At 41.0% G+C, this 19753-nt stretch overlaps 1 protein-coding gene and 1 long non-coding RNA gene across 2 annotated transcripts in view; one reads left to right on the top strand and one right to left on the bottom strand.

The window, feature by feature from the left end:
- bcl9l (bcl9 like) overlaps positions 1-12603 on the bottom strand; it is a 23180-nt gene extending 10577 nt beyond the window's left edge. The window contains exon 1 of the mRNA XM_020614738.1: positions 12185-12603. The gene's annotated coding sequence lies outside the window, so the exon portion shown is untranslated. The remainder of the gene's footprint in view (positions 1-12184) is intronic.
- Positions 11574-13859, top strand: LOC109968457 (uncharacterized). Its single transcript, XR_002276101.1, has 3 exons — positions 11574-11657; positions 12998-13103; positions 13629-13859. It is a non-coding gene; the product is annotated as an uncharacterized LOC109968457 (long non-coding RNA).
- The last annotated feature ends 5894 nt before the right edge of the window (positions 13860-19753 follow it).

The following is a 19753-nucleotide window of genomic DNA, read 5'->3' as shown; positions in this document are numbered from 1 at the left end:
CAAAAACTCACACACACATTCCACAACACTGTCTATAGCAATACTTGCCTCCCTCACTCAGAAGTTCATTCTCTATTGTAAGCTTCACTTAGAGTTTAAGCACAAATCGGTACAAAATTACCTGATTATTTCAGATTTTAGTTTAGATCTATGTAGACACATCATCAACCTTAAAGAGTTTATCAGCATTACCCACATTTGTATTTAATCAATTTTAGTATGACAAGACGACGAGGCTCTGGCCTCAGCTCTCAGCTCCTGGCAGTAAAACAGCTTTTAACTGAGCAGGACTAGAGCTCATCATTAAGAATGAAGTAGACTTCCCAGCATATGAGGCTTCATTCTCGGTACAAGTCCATGGCTGCAAGCCGATGGCCTCATGACACCACCACCTGCCTGTGTCCATAACCCCACACTTCTGATTTTAACCTCTGCTTCTCTGTGCCTAATCTATGAACTAGTTGTACACATGTCAATCCAACAAATGCAACTTGTGCACAGAGTATTTAACAGTTCTTCAGTATATGCGGGTCTCAACAAAACCCTTCCACACCTGTTGCTGCTGAACAATAGCTGGTCAAAACAGTCATCGCAGCCGGTTCAAGAACACCTATCCCACATATTTGGCTGACATACTGCAGATCTCATGTAAACATTTCCACTCGGTCCCATTTTTGGCCGATGACACAATCTCACCGCTGCACACGGCACAGTCACTCAGGTCAGCTGTCCCACACAAACAGAACCATATGTACCACTCACTCACCTTGACAGGTAATGGTAAACACAACGTTATAATTAGTGACTAACTAACGCAGACTCAAGTCAGTAAAGCGGTGCCTTGTTTGCTGGCCGAGGACTTCATCATTCATTAACTCAAACGGGGACAGTCAGACATTGCTCCTGTTGACAAAGTGTGACTCACTTGCTTTGTGCAACACAAAGAGAAGGCAGACTAATCAAATGGTAAAACGCTGACCTTTGAGTGGACAGTTAACATATCTAAAGTGAATCCCAGTACAGCAGATATCAAGGAGACTCCCAGTCATTTTTTCTGTAGTTGATATGATCAACAATGCAACAAGGGACAATCCTGAAGAGGTCATGTGCAGTCTAGACTGGACTGCAAAAAGAACTTTGCAGCAGGTCTAAGTCATTAAACGGTCTGGCAAATGTTGTGTCTCACTTGAAGTTTTTGTAAACCAGCAGCTAAGCCTTGCACTGCCATTATCCACACTCCATGCCTGGTGTATGAAGCCTATATTTAAGCAGTCAACCACATGAAACATAGTGGATCAGTTTTTACTTGAGAAGGTTGAGTTCAATAAACACAATAAATTCTTACAGGAATTCAAATCAATCTTTCCTCACCGAGTATTATAATATATAATAAAAGTTATTCCTTGACCTTCTGCAGTAGTGGCTCCACAAAATGCTGGCATGACTAACAATTTCTGGTTTGCACATTAATGTTTAACTGAACTGCTTTGTGGTCATAGCTCTCAAACAAAGCCAGAAAATGATGCTTCTATGCTGCTGTTTAAAAGCTTCAAAAATATTTTATTTTGAAAAATTTCAAGATTACATCTGGAGAAAATGGCTTCAGAGCATCACAGACAGGAGTAAGCAATTAAAAATCATAAATGTTTTATAAGAATTTATTAGATTAGACCTGTGATAAGGAAAGTCTGGCTTAAGATTCCAAAAATAATAAAACAAATACAATAACAAAAATAATTGGGTAGACACTATTAACTTGAAAAAAAAAAGTAAATAATGTGAGCGCACAGGTTATTAATTTGAGGTTAAATAATCCTAAAAATCACACATCACACCTTGATTACACACTGCTGATCTTAAAATAACTGGCTGCACCAGTGATGACTGAGGTGTGGCATTGTAGTGAGTGTAAAAACTTGTATTTTGTGTTGTGCATTTGTACTTAATGGAGATCAATTTGTGACAATTTCTTTCCACTTTTACATGAAGCTTTCTTCTGTTTATCACCGTCATAAAAGCCAAATTACATCCACTATAACTCAATGCTGTAAAACCAAAACAAAGTGATTCCATGTACTCTTTAAAAGGTATAGTACCATATACAAGTAACAAGCAAAATCTGACTCGCATGTAGTGCCACTGAGTTTCACTTTTGTCGGTGGCGCAAACTAATCAGACACACCTGGAGTACCAACACTAAACTTAATTGGTGTCATCTGCATTCATTACATCCTGACCTCAACACCCACACCCAAACACACAACCAGAAATTTAACAGCTAATCTTGACAAGTGATTAATTATGGTGACATTTGACTGATGAATTAAATCAAATCTACACATCTGCTGTGCAATTAATTTGCAATAAAATCCAAGGTTGTAAAATCAAAGTTTGTGTCCCTTAAGGGAAGCATTTTCCTGTTCCCTTCCCCCTATGGAGAAAACAAAAATAAACCATGTTGATCATTTCTCATGCTGCAAAAGCTTGAAAAAAAAAATTACAGCTAAACTAGGGTGACATTTGAGTCTTGAATTGACTCAAACAGTAACACTGCTCAGTAAACAACATTCCCAGTAGCTTTGTAACATGTAAATCTAAATAATATGCGACCCAATGGGTCGACTGCCAGGTACTTTACTGAATAATTGTAACAACAGAAAATAGTCCTGTACTGTAGTTGATAGGTTTAGCAGTCACCTATAGTTCATAAACGGACCCATGTAGGATTTTTGATTTAAAAATCCTAGAAAAATACTCTGAACTGTATTTGCCATCACTATTTGATGATGTAGGTCATAAATGCTGAGACTTTTTTAAAAGGCAACAACAGTAGGAGTAATACAGAGGTGACCTGCACATGCATGTGCAGGTGCCACAAAAACAGGCAATACAGCATAGAGATACATTAATTGGCTACACTGCTCCATGTGAACGGCTACTCTTAAACTGCATCACATCATGGTTAAGAAGAGCTCAGGCACCTGTCACAGACAGCTGCTACCTGGATAACTTTGGATTGTCTCAGTTCAAACACCTCAGAGTAGTACACTTTTAGCTGAGATTGGTTCAATGCTCCAGCTTTGCAAGAAATCCTACCTTCATGTTTCAAACAAGTGTTGATGGTCTTTATGGTCAATTTAAGCAGCTGCTGAACAATACTGCATCATAGTGAAGTGTTTGTAATATGCAGTCTACTCTCACTGATACAAACGGGGTGGACAAAATAGTATAAACATCTCCGGTTTGATCCCCACGGCTGCAGCAGTATATATGTGAATTGGCAGCCAAGGAGCAGACGCCGACAGCCTGCTTACTTGTTGTAAGAAGAGTTTTGTGCCTTAAATCTAATGTTACAGCTTCCACAGCAACCTGGGATGTGCAGGAGGTATACAGCAAAACACAGAGTCTCATGTCTCACAATAAAAGCAACATACCAAGATGGAGTCAATTGTTTTTTTAAAGAAAGATGTATCCAACTGAGGCAGGAGAGTTGATCACTGTTTGCTAGGATCAAATGGCATCAAATACTGTAGACTGGTGCTGCTGGTTGCAACAGTGTGTGTAACCCTGACATACATACTGGACATTTTGTCCTATTGATGAAAATGTATTACTTCCGATGTGCATAATATTTCTTTAAGTTACTAAAATGAAGAATCCAGTCCAGCTGACATCAGGCTCCACACACACTAAATCTCTGTTGGGTTGAGTTTTCAGTACTGGCACACTCACCACCATCATTGTTAGCTTTAGCAGCAGCTCATTCTTTCCATGTTTGCAAAATTTGCTCAACAGTGTGTTGTGCCTCATAACAGTTTAGGGCGTGTGGATGAATCAACATGTCGTCCATTACTAGCCCTGATGTACACTGACTGGTCCCATTGCCTTCTTTTAAAGTCCAATACATTATGGGAGCCTAAGTGGTGACCCCTAAACGGGAAAAGCCAAAAGTGACTTTCTTCCTTTCTTTCTTACATTATGGGAGCCTAAATGGTAAAAGAAGCACATTGCTCCTGAACATATGTTTACACAAAGGCCATTTTTCAATCAACGAATTTATCCGGGTATAAAATTTCCCTCTTCTCATTTGACTTTTTTTTTTTTACAAGTTGTTGGGGAAATAGATTCGATTCAACAATTGGACTTTGGAGCAGTGATCGGGTTTATCTGGACAAACAAATTAGGGAAATAATTCACTGTCTTTCAAAACCTATAGCACATTTACATATAAAGCCAGATTAGAGCCATGATGATAAGTAGATATGCACACAAAACAGACTGACACCCACATTCTTTCAACATCAGTGGCAACAAACATTGCTGTTCTCACTTTGGCCTCGAGATTTGATGGATGACTTGAATGAATTTGCCAAAACATATTTGCCTTCAACGGTAGAAAATTCTGATGTTCTGTTTATTTTTTCATCTGACCTTCCAGGGATGTTGTATTCTAAGAAAAGCTCATGAGTGATATTGAATTTCCAGGTTTCAATCAGAATCCCACGACAATACTGCTGCTGCAATAATACGGGTCACTTTTTTTTACTGCTCTGTGTGTCCAGTGTGTGTGACAGTTTCTACGGTAAGGGGCTGAGCTCCTATTTAGTCCCAGTGGGTCACACAGGCTTCTGTATTTTTAGAGTGAGCTGGTAAAAATAGACCTAGAGAGCCCTGGGAAGTCAGGGCCGACAGTGAGAACACAATACGAAGCCGAGTCCAAAGATGCCACAGTGCTGCTCTGTGGATCAACGTGTTTAACAGCACTGATGAATGAATACTGTGTATGATGCAGTTATGTAGAGATGCCAGGTTCAAACTTGTTTTTTTGGCATCGGCTGGTTAATAAACTGCATTTACACATGGCGCCAGTCGAACTGTAATGTCTAAGAGAAGGAAAATGAGTTAAATGTGCTTAGACACTCCAACTTATGACAAGGCCATGACTAACACAACATGTATGACTGTTAACAAAATTAATCCTCTGTGAAGGACTAATCTTGTTAAAAACGTGTCTTTGCAGGTCTAACAAATTCTTCTTCAGCTTCTATCACCACAGCAGAGGTCTGATACTTTCACATCAGGTTTACTAGAAGACATTTAATGAGTTCAAGTTCAGGCTGTGGGATGTTATACTGCATCTTTAGCTTTGATAAAGCCTGAGAGAGGAGGTTATCAGCTGCAATGCAACATACACAGCAAAACACTGACATGATAATCAGCACTGTCAAATACTATAATCATATATTTTTAAAGATCTAGTCCTACCCTATCAAAATATTTTCAGGTAATGCATATTTTGCACATGTAGGTGCTCCCTCAGTTATGTTGGGCCCAGTTTTAATAATAATAATAATAATAATAATCAATAATCACCTTTATTTGGCCAAGTATGTTACACACACACACACACACACACACACACACACACACACACACACACACACAAGGAATTTGTTTCCGGTAGCCGATAAGGGTGCCAACTGACACTGATGGCAACTTGGGAGTTCAGTCCAAAGACACGTCGACATGTGGACCACGGGCACCAAGATTCGAACCTCAGACCCTCCTACTTGTATGTTACACTCTGTGCAAGATGGGCTATGTGGTTAGTGTAATGACGCCCTCAGTGTCCACATGTGGGTTCAAACAAGCCCAACACTGTCACCCTTATCACCACTGACCTCTGTCCACCAAGTTAGACATGCTGCATATTTCACCACTGGTGAACCTACCTGTGGGCTTTCGTCAATAAACTCAACTCTAAAGTGAAATGTGTCAAGTTTTATGAAATGTGATGTAAAATCCTTTTGTGTTACAATGAACCTTGTTTCCTGATGATCACATTGAAGATGCCTTGGGAAAGCCAGTTTATTGAGACGCACTATGATAATGTGGAGTAGGATAGTAAATGAGGGAAGAAGTATGAATGGTGTCGATTCTCCAAACTGTCTAGATAACAAAGTGTTTTAGTCACTGGTACATTAACTTAAGTTTGAAGCAATGAAACCTACACACTATGATTATATGCAACTAATAAGCATCTGAAACTGAGGAAAGGACTCTCAGAATCGACTGCAGCAGCAGATGACAAAGCTAAAACGAGCCTATTATTGCTGAAGAGCGTTTAGAAGGATTAACTACAGAATACAGCTCACCACTGTCGCTGTCTCCTGTGGGTCAAGTCCCAACTCTGGCACTGCATATTAAATACATGCGCTCTAATGATACAAAAGACCAACTAGCCCTCATCTCGCTGCTCAGTTGTATGAATATATAGAAAAAACAGATTACAGCTGACACTCTTCTGATTTAAAATCTATAGTGAGCTGTTCCCGACTGAAATTAAAACCACTGAGCTACATTTCTGTGAGGAACAACACAAAGTTTAACCGAGAAAAGTTCTGTCAGCTACCATTCAGGAGCTTAAATGATTTGCAAGCCATGCAACTAAGAAAAAAAGAACAAAACTAAACAAAAAAAAACCACGATGATATGCGAGCTCTGCTTTAAAGATGTTGAATCAGCCATCAAGCCCCTGCCAACTTTCACTCTAGGGAAACCAGCTGGAACCGATAATGTAAAACGTCTTCCAAGTGACTGCCATCAGGACATTTTGAGTGAATACTGGTCCCAGCACCAATAAAGTAACAGATTTTAGACGAAAAGAAGTGTTAGGTTTTGCATGTTTCTGCTGGAATCAAAAACAATGTTTTCAGAAAAATGCTTCCCTCATGGGCCTCGTAACAATGTGACCACTGAAAGGTCACTTAATTGGAAACGGGCCAGCCACCCACGTCTGACAATGTAGCATCTGATTCCAGATCAGGAACTGAAAACTACTTCCCATCTTGGAGAGAGGGTTTGGTGCTGGTGCAGCCAGTGTGCATGCTTCCTGCACAGAAGTAGTCAATTCAAAACTAGTAACTTTTAAGTATAGAAAAGACTACACGTATGTTTGTGCGCCATCAGAGACCGGACCAAGAACGGGACACAACTGGAACTTGTATAAATTAAAAAAATAAAACGTATACAGCATGTCTGGCATTTTCCCGTCAGAGCGCTCCAGTCGGCCTGTTAACATTCAAACCTACAGCCATATCTGTTCCTCACACTTTATAAAGCAGTGCATGTCAGGACTTTTTTTTTTTTAATTATTTTATTTCCTTCAATCCCACATTTGCTCTCTTCTCCCATCATGCAGTTTGTTTGTCTGCAGCCTGGTTTTGTGGGAATGCATCAGTCCACAAGCATAACAGAAGGTTACTGCAGGTCAGCATCCATCTGAACAAAATGAGAAAGTATGTAGTTTGTCCAAAAATGTGTCACGTTTAACCTTTGACCAAAAAGGTATTTGTACTTTAAGGAGAAATTAATCCACAGTCTGTTTACAAGTCTGCATAGCTCCTCTCTTTGCACTCACAGCTCCCACTCTGTTCATAGCACTCGCTGAACTGCAGCACACTGGACAGTACACAGGTGACAGCCAAACAAAATCTGCACACTAGGGGGACTGTGGCAGGTTGCTTTGGCAACAAAACATGTCACAAGGCTGAGTAAATATAGGCTAACCAGTAGGTGATGAGCAGAGATGAGGGCCTGCAACAGACGAAAGGTTATGAAAAAAGACATTGGTAGAGGTCTCAAAGCATCACTGTCTCTGATGTAACATGCCTCACGGAGCAGTCACAACAAAAGAGATGACCTAAGAAGCAATTTTCTTTTTAAAACCAAGGGAAAGCATCATGAACCGCACAAGAAGTAGTGAGGTTAGCGGAGGAGGAAAAAGGATATTTCAGATAAAAGATGAGCTGATTCAGTGAAGCCATGACCACCTCTGATTTATATGTGCTTTAAAATGGCAAGCTCTGGAGTGTGGGAATGTCACTGAGAGCATGGAAACGTGGGCACAGGACTTCTTGGCTATTCCATACAAATACAGGCTGGAAATTAAGCTATAAGAATTCTGTAGGCGCCTAAAGTAGCTCGTGGTTTTTCCAAGACTGGGATGTAGTGGGCTCCTTTTGTACAGAGGATCAAGGGTTATATCCTCTTCAACACATTCTGGGAAAAAGCCAGGTACAGCAAGGAAAAAGCCCAAACTGCAGCCTGAGTGCAGACAAAAGGCAGGCATTACAGCACAAAGGCAAGCTGGAAAACGGAAGGCTGAAGGGCAGAAGTCATTCAATGTCAAGCTGAGCATACAACCACCCCGAGTCTGCTCAGGAGAGGACGACTGTCTGTCCAGCCAGATGCAGTGTCCTGGGTTTCCCCACAGGGCAGAGGTCAGCATCATTAAGAACGCACACAACACATGGCTTATCAAACAATATGTTTTATTACACTGGGTGAATTAACCAAGTAGAATAACAGTTGTTCCTCTGTAGAGCACTGGGGGTTGTACACATTAGCTTCTCAATACAACAACACTGACCCAACCATAATAAACAGTGGCTAAAGCTTCAGCCTAAAAATAACCTGACCTTAACCAAAACAACCAGTCCTAAAATTAGCCACGCTGTGGGATAGAAGGAAGCGCTACAGTGAGAGAAACGTCACAAAGGACGTAACTTTTATCTGGTCATGATGAGTAACAAGCTGCACAGGCAGTAGAAGAAGAAGATGCGAGAGTTCTCGGCTGAAGCAATGATGCAAGGTGAGGGAAATGTGGGATGAAAAAGAGATGAAAGAAAGTCAAGAGGACTTGTGTTGCTGGGTCTTGTTGCTTTTATTTTCCTTTTCTCTCTCCTCTATCCACTCACCCCAACTGATCAAGGCAGAAGGCCGCCCACCAAGAACCACGGCCTGTCGGGGGTTTCTTCCGTTAAAGGGAGCTTTTAATCCCCACTGTCGCCAAGTGCTTACTCAAGGAGGGTTTGGGTTTTTCTCTATAATAATAAGATCTAGACCTTACTATGTAAAGTACGGCGAGGTGATTTTTGTTGTGATTTGGTGCTATACAAATAAAATTGAATTGAAAATTCGCCTGGAATAAACAAGTATACTTGTAATTACTAGAACGAATATAAACAAGGTGGAAAACTACCTCCAGATCATCAGTGTGGTCCTCCGTGGGCAGATTTACAACATCAGCTCTAACATACACTTTGTAATGTAATCACCCTTAATTTAAAAGTAAAGCTCTTTTCTAAGGGTGTATTTGTTAGGTAAAATAGTGAGAGTGTCTTACAAACTTTATTACTACAAACCTATTGTAAATAAAGCACAACTACAAAAGCTTTAGACAAGCCACAGTGAGCTCCATGAGACCCTAGATAAAATACTTCATACATCCGTTTGTAGAAATCAAACAACTAAAGTTCTGCAGCCACATGCCAGGAAGTCACTTGGCAATTTTCCACACTCAAGGCATAAATTAAACATGGTTAGTGATTCTCCAACAACATTCAGCTCCCACAATCCTTTGGTGTTGACAGGCAACTGCATTCTCTAATAATGGATCCTTGGATAAATTACAATGTTTGTAACATTGTTAATATACCGTGATGAACATTAGCTCTGATCAGAAGTCAGGCCTCCTGCTAGAGGAGGAACATGAGCTCATTGCTCACTAATCACACCTACAGCTGGTTTTGTATCAGTTAACTCTGATGCATTTCCTATATTTGGTTTAGCAATGACAACTTTCAAACTGAGACACAAAAGTCACACAGACCCACAAGTATCTAATTTACTGGATACAACAACAACTTGTCAGGAGCCTAAACATATCAAGATTCCTCTTCCCATAGCCGTCACTATGTACGAGAGCCTTGGCTGTTATTAACGCATACATCTTCTATTGTTCACATCAGCTTGGAAAGCATGGAGAAATGCCCTAATTCAAGCATCCACTCACACTTAATTTATTACATGAGGTTTTCCAAGAATACGGTTCACAAGTGCTAACAACGGCAAACATCTGTCTTCTTGCAGCCATGAAACTGTGTGCAGTATCTGAGGATTAAATCCTGTAGTCGGTTCACATTACATTCTCACCACAGTTTGCTTGGAAAGCAACCAAGAGCTGCATGCCCACAGGGTCTCAGTGTGATTATCTGGTGCACACCTGAGTTCAAACAGCACCATTCTCACCTGAGTGAAGAGCTTGAACACACTGCTCTGAGTAGACCTGTGAGTCTAAAGGTATAAATGACATTTTAAACGCTGAGAGTCAGTCTGGACAAAGTACTTCTGTCCACAAAATAAAAAATCTATGCAAAATTATGCAAAAGGGTGCCATAATACAAAGACTCATAAAAGATGCTTTCCATTTCGGGATTATAGACTGAGCCTTTACTTTTTTCACTAGGCCTACAGAGTCTTAGTATATTCTGTCATGTGGAACTGTTCTCAATATCACATTATTCTTTCATAGCTCACCTTAACAGTGCTCCCTGTAACTCACCCCAAAGTTCTCAGATCACCTAACCAGATAAGAAACACTATGTCAGCAGCTCGCCAAATCTGTCTCTGCTCACACAGGAGCAGTCGATAAGAAAATGCATCGGCTGACGTTTATTCCTTCAAACCAGCTCTGGACAAAACATAAGAGGCAGAAAATAGACTTTTCAGTCACACCTCGAGCAAGTCAATCAATACATGCAAGCCTACATTTTGCTAAGCTGTACAATTATATTGTAGATACATTCACTGTCTTGGTTTTACGGGAAGACTGTATGATCACCTGTCATTTGTTTGTCTAAACCAAGTGTACAGAAGTGTGCACAGTAAGCTCAACATCAGTGAGGTTTGTCAAGTGCTGAGAGGTGGATAGACTTAAAAACTAATTAATGTTTGATCTACTAAGCCTGCACATGCTAGATTAATTGTCTCATACAAAATTCCATCATTATCCACTACAAACTCATGTACAGTTGCCCTAAGAACACAACACCAAGGGCACAAATTAAAACGGGCTTGAAGGAAGGACCACAAGTAGTCAGCGCCCTTTTAAAGAAATCCCAAAAAGATGCTCCGAACTGAGACACCAAGGACACATTTCACTTCTAGTGGAAAGCAACACACAGTGTGTGTACTGTAGCCCTGAAAGACAATTCAGATCAAGTTGCAAACTCTGTTAGGTGCTATATATAGCTCACCAGGATATTGTAGCTACATAGTGCATGAAGCGCCTGTGCACAAATGGAAGGGTTGTGTACCAAAAAGAGAAATGCTGGTTCAAGTGCAGCATTATCACAGAATATTTAGCAGACTCAGCTAGCAGGGCCATGGTTATTATCACAGGTTTAGTGGACTAAGACCACACACACACACACACACACACACACAGAGAGAGAGAGAGAGGAAAAGGGGTGTGTGAGAGGAGAACTTTGTGTAAACATTAATGCCACCACATTTGACAAGCTGTATGGCAGTATTTACCTATAAAACCAATATAAATTTAAATTCTAATAGTGGTACCAACATATTAAATCTGACACCTAAGTTTAACCAGCACAGTGTTTTAGGTGTCACAGTAGGCTACGCTTTGTCTGTGTGTAACTGAATCACAGCGGAATTTAGATAGAAATAAAATACTTGGAAATTACATACATGTCATTTTTCTACATTATGGTAACAGTAAAGTGGAAGACGGTGTCAAACAGTGGCAGTTCAGACGACATGTTGGTCGCCACATGCGACGCCCACGCTGACAGGTATCGTTATGCAGCTGTCACCTACTGAACACGGTTTAGCTGCTTAGCACAAAACCATTCAAATGCTGCTTTGGCTGAGTGTCAGATTAGCTAGCTGACAAGCTAATATTAGTCATTTACACATATGGGTTGAAACGCTCTTATCGGCTGGCTGAGAACGTTAAAACACGAAGTTGCGCAAGCACCGCATTCTTGTTAGGAGAATTTAAGGACACATGCCCCTGATGTGAACCCCAGCGCCTATGAGTGGAGACTTGCTGCGCCAGCCAGGTCCGCGGGCTAACTTAGCATGCTAATTCATGTCTCCGCTAGGCTACTCGCCTGAAAGCTGACGTTGCCGTAGCACACATCTGCAGGCGAGCCAGTGCTAGTTAACGGGATTGGAACTTTGTTATTGGTTCGCTAGCGACCCGAAGACTTCATAAAAAGAAGAGAAAGTTACAGGACTCCACACACAAACGAGGCAGCTTAACGCACAGCTAGCATACTTCGGCAGCAACAGTGTTTTGAAATGCAGTGTACTCTACCCCATTCGGCTGGTGTATGTGATCAGAAGAGGCCGATGTCAGGACTGACGGCCAGTCGACATTCCCCGGAGTGGCCGCCGCTGTCACCGCTTGCTCCGTTCACTGTACCACTGCGCAAGATGGTCCCGATCCTGATGTTAGATAAGGAAGGAGCGGGTACTGTTGGACCGAGGTTCAGATGGTGATAAATAACACGGCGCGTCTAGGCTGAAGTTTCGGTTGAAATCAGAGGACGCGTCACCTTGCAGCGGTTCATGACTGACTCCCACTATTCAAGATGTAGAAGGGCAGGACGATGCATTTCTCTGCGAGTCCATATCACCCCCAGCCGCTGACAATAATTAGTGTGGCCACACGGGCATCCGTATGTCATTGTATGGATATGTTAACATCTACTGGACCTTTGTTGATCACTGAAAGTCGGACTGTTTCCGCGTTCTTCTATGAGACCATACATTTATACACATTATACACACATTTTTATTTATTTCAGATTATGGAACATTCTGAAATTAAGTTTAATCTTGCGTGTTTAAAATACACAATAACTGCCTTTTTTTAAACCTGGGAAAATGAAACAATCAAATTTGCGATAGTTTTATTTTAATCTGATTACAGCAGTGAATATAGCAAATCGCCCATTCTATCTCTGATCACATTACTCATCCTGCAGTAGATGACCTTGTGTTTTCAAACTCCAAGTAGAAATAAATCAAAGGTAGTAAACGGAGCTCAGACACTTATTGTGTATGGGAACCATCATAAAGTTACTCAGAGTGAAGATCCAGTTGTTGCACTGTCACCTTTTTTCAGATGAATACTCCCTCTGGTGGTCTGGGTAGCAGAAGTAATGGCAGTGGAAACATACCCTCAAGTGAACTTGGGATCAAGAAATTTCTTGCAAATATACTGACTTGAGGTGGGAGTTTAAGTCACACATTTCATGCAATCTGCTATTTAGGAAAGGCTGGCAGAGCACAGCATGTGTTTCCATTTATACAGTTAAATACACATAAAGTAGGAACAGCATAAAACAACTATAACTTCATGCTGGCTGCAGCGTATGTAACTCCACCAAAGTAACTGGTAATTTCCATAATCAAGGGAACATGAGATCTGGAGAGCGCATCTTATACACTTATTCAGATGTTTCCACTGCTGCAGCAATTTACACCTACAACAGTTGCTTCTCTAACCGGTGATGTAGGTTTCTAGGCCACCCACTTTTTTTGTGCTGAAAAAATGAAGTAGAAGCCCTACTCTGGTTTGTTTCATGACACAACCAGTTGAATATTAGGAAGGACACATTACAGTACAAGTTTGAAACCTGTGATATATTGAAAAGGAGAGGAAGACAACACGAATCTGCAGTGGATTCAGCATGAAGCAGTGAAAAATAATCACAAACCACAGAAGTGACTTGCTGTGACTCCCTTACCCACAGACATGAACCGAGAGCTGACAGGATGGTCCAAGTCATGCGGAAGACCGACCACCTTGTGCATGACCTTCTCCTTCCAGACAAAGCAGAAAGGAAGCGCCATCACACCTGTTGGCATGACACATTTTAATCATTGTATACTTAAATAGCGTCTGATTTCAATTATGCCATTTGGTTGAGATGTGCTCTAGACATTATCCTGTCATTATATTCCAAAGGAGAGTGAAAATAAGCTTAGGATGGATTTAGGATGAAAACAATTTTTTGTTCAAATTATGAAATTAAAGAATATGGAAACATATATGGTTCTTTGCTAGAGGCAGCTCGCCTTTGTCATTGCTCTTTCTTCTTCTCGAGTGCTATATGCTATTGTATAGACATGCTAATTGCCACAGAAGTGTATTTTTCTAATTAGAGGAAAGGATACTCTGCTGCACATTGTTTTGATTCACTGATTTTAGGCTCTAGGCATCACTCCTGCCAAACAGACCAGCCAGGGGATATTTAAGAGTGAATAAAATAGCCTGCAGACAGAGTATCCTGCATTTGTAAATTATGATTTAAAAAAAAATACAAAAAGATGCTGTGAATGCTATTGCACTGCCCCCCCCCCCTGAGATGCTACTATATGTTTTATCTGAGTCCATTGTTCTCTGCTGGTATATATGGCAAGCAGAGGAATGAACTCAATTAAATAAGGAAATAAGAGGAGAGGACAAATTTGGATGCCAGTGTTTGGAGAGAAAGAAAATGAAACATTGGAGGAAGGTCAAGAGAACAAGAAAGAAGCAGTGGGGAATGAGAGAACATGAGAGAGAAAGGAGAGAGATAGAGAGAGTGAGACAGAGAGGACGAGAAAGTGAAACTATGTTGTCATGGAAACTGGCATGGATCTGAAGAGCAAAACAAGAATGTAAATTGGTTTACCCTTAGGGAATGTGATGGTGCTACAGGGAAGAAATAAGCTGGGAGATGTGTTTAAGAGAGGACATCTACAACATTTTATGCAAATAAAAAAGAATAGAAGCAAAAATAAATTTGTGATAGTAATGATGATGACAAAAGGCATGGATTTTTAAATGCACAGGCTTTTAATGTGTTGACTCCAACCATTTACTACACCGACTACTAGTAGGTGACAGCAGTGGTAGTTGGGAGGATCAGCCCTCATCTCCTTAGGCTGAACAGTTACTTACAAATGACTAATTAAAAAATGCATTTGCTTGAGCGGCACAGAGGTCAGTCTGAGTGGGTGAATTACTAATGTGAATAAACTACTTGTGGCTCAGCTACTGCTGCATGCCAGTAATGTTATTTTATTTTAACAGGCTGATATTTAGTGATGGAGATTCATGTTAGCCCTGTCACACTGCCTGTATAATACAGATGAGAGGATTCTAGGCTAAATGTCTGGTTTCTGTCTCCAGACAGCCACCTGTCAACTGCTGCTATAGAAGGCTGTGCAAACGCATTAGGCAGCAACTAAGAAAGAAAAAGTTTTGTTTGCCTCATCATTATTCTTCCCTCACCTGTGCTTTCCATGCTGTCGAAGCCTTTACCGGCACTTCACTTGCTAACATTCTTCTTTCAGTCGACCACTGGAATCCCATTATTAGATTTGAGTTTAGAGTCAGCTAGAGAGGATATGAATGTTGCCAAGAAACTAATGGTTTCCGTGGTGACAAACACTATCCCTGCTATTGTGTGTAGCAATGTAGAAAGTCAAGTCCCTCACCTACAATCTCTACCATTGTTTTCCTGGGTGGAAACAGAGTCTATCTGAGAACATCCTTTACTAGGCAAACAATAGCTTGTGCTCTGGTCTGTGCCCTTGTGCAAACATATCATACATCTTTAGGCGGTTTTCTCATATTCATTCACATAAATGAAACCATTATTTGTAAAATTCATATGTTTATGCACAATACTGAAATGGTAAAATGTTTTTTCATGCTGAATTTCATTCATAATATAATGATAGTTGCTGCTGCTGACAAGGCTGTGCACCAATTTATGCATACAATATATTACAAACAAGGCAGTAACACAGAAAAGAACTGATACAGTGCATGCACGTCAGATACAGGACATGGCAGGCAGCGCAGACAAAATTCAACATGACATATAATGCTGTGATTATCAGTCATAATCCTAAATAGTTAAACAGAAAAGGGTCAGCTTGAGGATGCAGTGAAGCACAAAACAAGGTGTTGATGAGTCCTCAGTGACTGACTTTGATAGCTAGCCTGAATAACCTAAGAAAAAGCAACATGTGCAGATTTGTTTGTTTGTTCAATCAGTTTGCCAGTCTGGCGGTGGCATGTGTGTGTTTTTGGTGGGGTGGGTAACTGTAACTGGGGGGAGCAGTTGGCTTGCTGCTGGTTGCCGTGGCTGCTGGTGCAGACCCTGATGCACAGGACCAGTATAGCCAACAGGTGGATTCCCAGATGGGCAAAGTCAGCAACAATCATGTTTTCCTCTTGCCATTACTTTGAGATCATGCCAGTATTCGATGGATCGCGGCCAGCAGACATAGAAACAACAAACCGCTCAGAAAAAGAGGAGGCAGAGCTAAATCGGGCAGTGATGGACACTGAGCAGTTTTTCACTGACAAGAATTTGGCACAAAAATTGCTGTGATGTTTGAGTTGCCCAATTTAATACAGGAAGAATATTTTTTTCATGGTGAATTTCATTCATAATATAATGATAGTTGCTGCTGCTGACAAGGCTGTGCACCAATTTATGCATACAATATATTACAAACAAGGCAGTAACACAGAAAAGAATTGATACAGTACGTGCACGTCAAATACAGGACATGGCAGGCAGTGCAGACAAAATTCAACATGACATATAATGCTGTGATTATCAGTTGCTTAGCAGCAACTCTAACACAAAGCAGAAATCAGAGGAAGGCCAGGTTGTTTTCTGTCACTGCAGGTTTGGACAAAACTGCCTGTTCTAGACCTTTTGTCTATACTAATGTCCTCCTGCTCAAGTTCCAGCATGAAGCCCCACAACACAACAGAAAATGTGCTCATTTTTAACTGTTGAAAACAAGTGCAGACAGTAGATGGCAGTAGAGTTGCTCTGATGAATTTTAATCATGCTCACTACCCCTCACAATTCCACACCATGTTTTAATGTGACTACAGTATAAACATTATTCTGTCCTCCAAAGGCAGGTGTGAAGAAAGACTTCTTTGGGTAATGACAGACAGCAGATTAACGCTCTGTGAGTATAACTTTGTTTTATGACTGAACTCATATTAACGAATACCCTAGTACTACATGTAAGAGGTCCATAAATTAAAATATAACTATACAATGATGTGTCACATCCGACCAGTTGCAGCTATGTACATTTGCCTTTGTAAAGGTAATGGGAGACACAGAGCAGGCCCTGCCAGTGAAGGGGTCATATGAGGTCCTGCAGTATTTGGGAATTGAAGCTTGACCATAATAAAGGTTATGGGGACTAGAGGCGTTGCCTGTAACCTTTAGTACTGTATAGCCAAGAATGCCTGGCCCTGCCTGTGCAAGTCTCCAACAGACACAGTGAGTGTAGCCATACATATGGCAGCCCTTTGATACAGTGCGAGCGCAAAACAGACTGGATCCAATTAAATCCTTTTGTCTTTCTCCCATTCTCCCCTCTTGGTTGTGCTGTCTGTTTTTACTTTGTGTTGTTCATATTCATTCCTTTATGACCCTCCTCCCCCTGTTTTAAGCACCCCACAATGCATTTCGTTGAGACTGCTGAACAGATGTTTCATGGTGCTGAAGCATGTGAATTCTGGGTACAGAGATGTTAGACTAACTTAGATTTTGAACATAAAACCCTGAAATAATCCTTAAAATTGAATAATTAAAATGTGTATGACATTTATCTACGCTATGAAAGTTGTAAAAGAGACAAGCAGCTTATTTTGTTGGTTCCAGTAGAAATCCTTGCCCTAACCCACATGGCAGAGCAGCTGGAACTGCCATCAGTTGCTTGTTAAAGGCACTGTGCGAGTGGGGAGGGAATACAGCAGCATGCAGCCTCAGCCAATCCATAACCAGACAGTTGGACCTGTGCACACGAGCTGCAGGTCACAGAGCAGTTTGTCTAATGACAGTGTTTGTGCGTGGGTGTACCATTTGTGGGCTACGTGCCTACATGCTGGACCCAACCATGATACAGAATCTGGGCTCCCCTCTTCTCTCTCTCTCTCTCTCTCTGTGAATCCTGTCTATGTAATCGATCCCAGACAGGACATTTGAGTTGCCAGAAGCAATTCATATCATCTTTACCTTTTAGACAAGTCCTCTACTATTTCCAGATGGGTAAGGCACTCCAGGGTTCAAGTTTGTTTTTGAAAAAAAGAAAAGATATATAATGGTTTAATGTCTTTACCTTACAAAAACCATGCAGCAAGAAGAGAAAGAAAGTGTGACACAGAGTGTTGCAGAGTTGTGTGACTCACTGTACTGTAAATAATTTGCTGTTTACTTTTGTTGGTGTTTGTTTTCATGGCTGCGTAACATTGTTCACCAGTGACAGCGTTGGTGATTTAACAAAAAACTTGGAACAGCACAAATTTCTGTGTTTGTGTGTGCAAACTTCAGCAGTTGATGAAATTCTCTATGATTTAATCAAATAACATATTGTATATTCCTAGATGTTTTTTGACATTTGCTATACTGCCACCATGATGGATTTTAATACCACTATTCTAAATTTAACATTTCATACATGTCTAGTACCACATAACAGATCTACATCTAATCCACAAACACTGATCTTCTCCATAGACAGACAGCAACAAACAGCTTTTCAGAAATGAAAGAACATATTGACAGTTTATTTCCCAGCTGTGACAACACAGGACAATTTCTGCTCAATATTTATAGGGTCCAAATAATAAGAGAAGGAACAAAAGCAACAATTTGAACAAGATTACTGACTGCTTTAGAAGTTCCTATGACTTCCTTCATGGTGGATTTGAAGGGTTTTACCATTGTCTTACAAAGAAACATCTGTCAGATGTTACATTGATGGGCTTGGCTATATAAAGACCTGTAATGTAAAGCTGGCAGTAAGATTTGTTGTACATTAAACATTTTTTGAATGCATAAAGAGCCTTTTGTAATACAAACACAACTCAAAATATTCATATCAGGCCTGTGCAGCAGACAAAATTCAACATGACATATAATGCTGTGATTATCGAGGGCTCCCCTCTTCGGGTTTCCAAAGCTCAGGACTCTAGAGGTTAAAACATATTTCACTGTGAATGAAATCAGTGAAACACAAAGGACAGAAGAAGCTGTTAATGATTTCATGGAAATTTTGATGCATTTTAAACCTCATTTAAACAATTAGAGTTATTTAATTAAATTAAACATAAAATGTGATAAAATATAACAATAAATATCTCAGATACTAACCCCCGAACAGCTTCACACTCAGGCTGTGGTTCCTGCCAGTCTCTACTCAGCGAGCACTGTGCCAATTAACAAAATGTACATTCACACCCCCACATATTAGTGGTGTGCTTGTAAATTACACACAGGATAGGTTTTTTCTAGAAGACAAAGGAGTTAAACTATGCTTGACAACTCCATTACACCAGTGGAAACAAAGTAATATACTCTGTCATGTCTGAAGCATTTTGAAGCACCTTTTGCGGTTTCAGGGAAACATCTCAACCCCAACCAGTCCACATGTGTTTCGTGGATCTGGAGAAGGCATTCGACCGTGTCCCTCGCAGTGCCCTGTGGGGGGTGCTCCGGGAGTACGGGGTCCGGGGCCCTTTGCTAAGGGCAGTCCGGTCCCTGTACGACCGGAGCAGGAGCTTGGTTCGCATCGCCGGCAGTAAGTCAGACTTGTTTCCAGTGCATGTTGGACTCCGGCAGGGCTGCCCTTTGTCACCGGTTCTGTTCATTATTTTTATGGACAGAATTTCTAGGCGCAGCCAGGGGCCGGAGGGAGTCTGGTTTGGGGACCACAGGATCTCGTCTCTGCTTTTTGCAGATGACGTTGTCCTGTTGGCCCCATCAAACCAGGACCTCCAGCGTGCACTGGGGCGGTTTGCAGCCGAGTGTGAAGCGGCTGGGATGAGAATCAGCACCTCCAAATC

The sequence above is a fragment of the Monopterus albus genome, unplaced genomic scaffold, assembly GCF_001952655.1.
Source record: "Monopterus albus unplaced genomic scaffold, M_albus_1.0 scaffold150.1, whole genome shotgun sequence".
NCBI lineage: Eukaryota > Metazoa > Chordata > Actinopteri > Synbranchiformes > Synbranchidae > Monopterus > Monopterus albus.
This window is presented reverse-complemented; position numbering and strand designations above follow the sequence as displayed.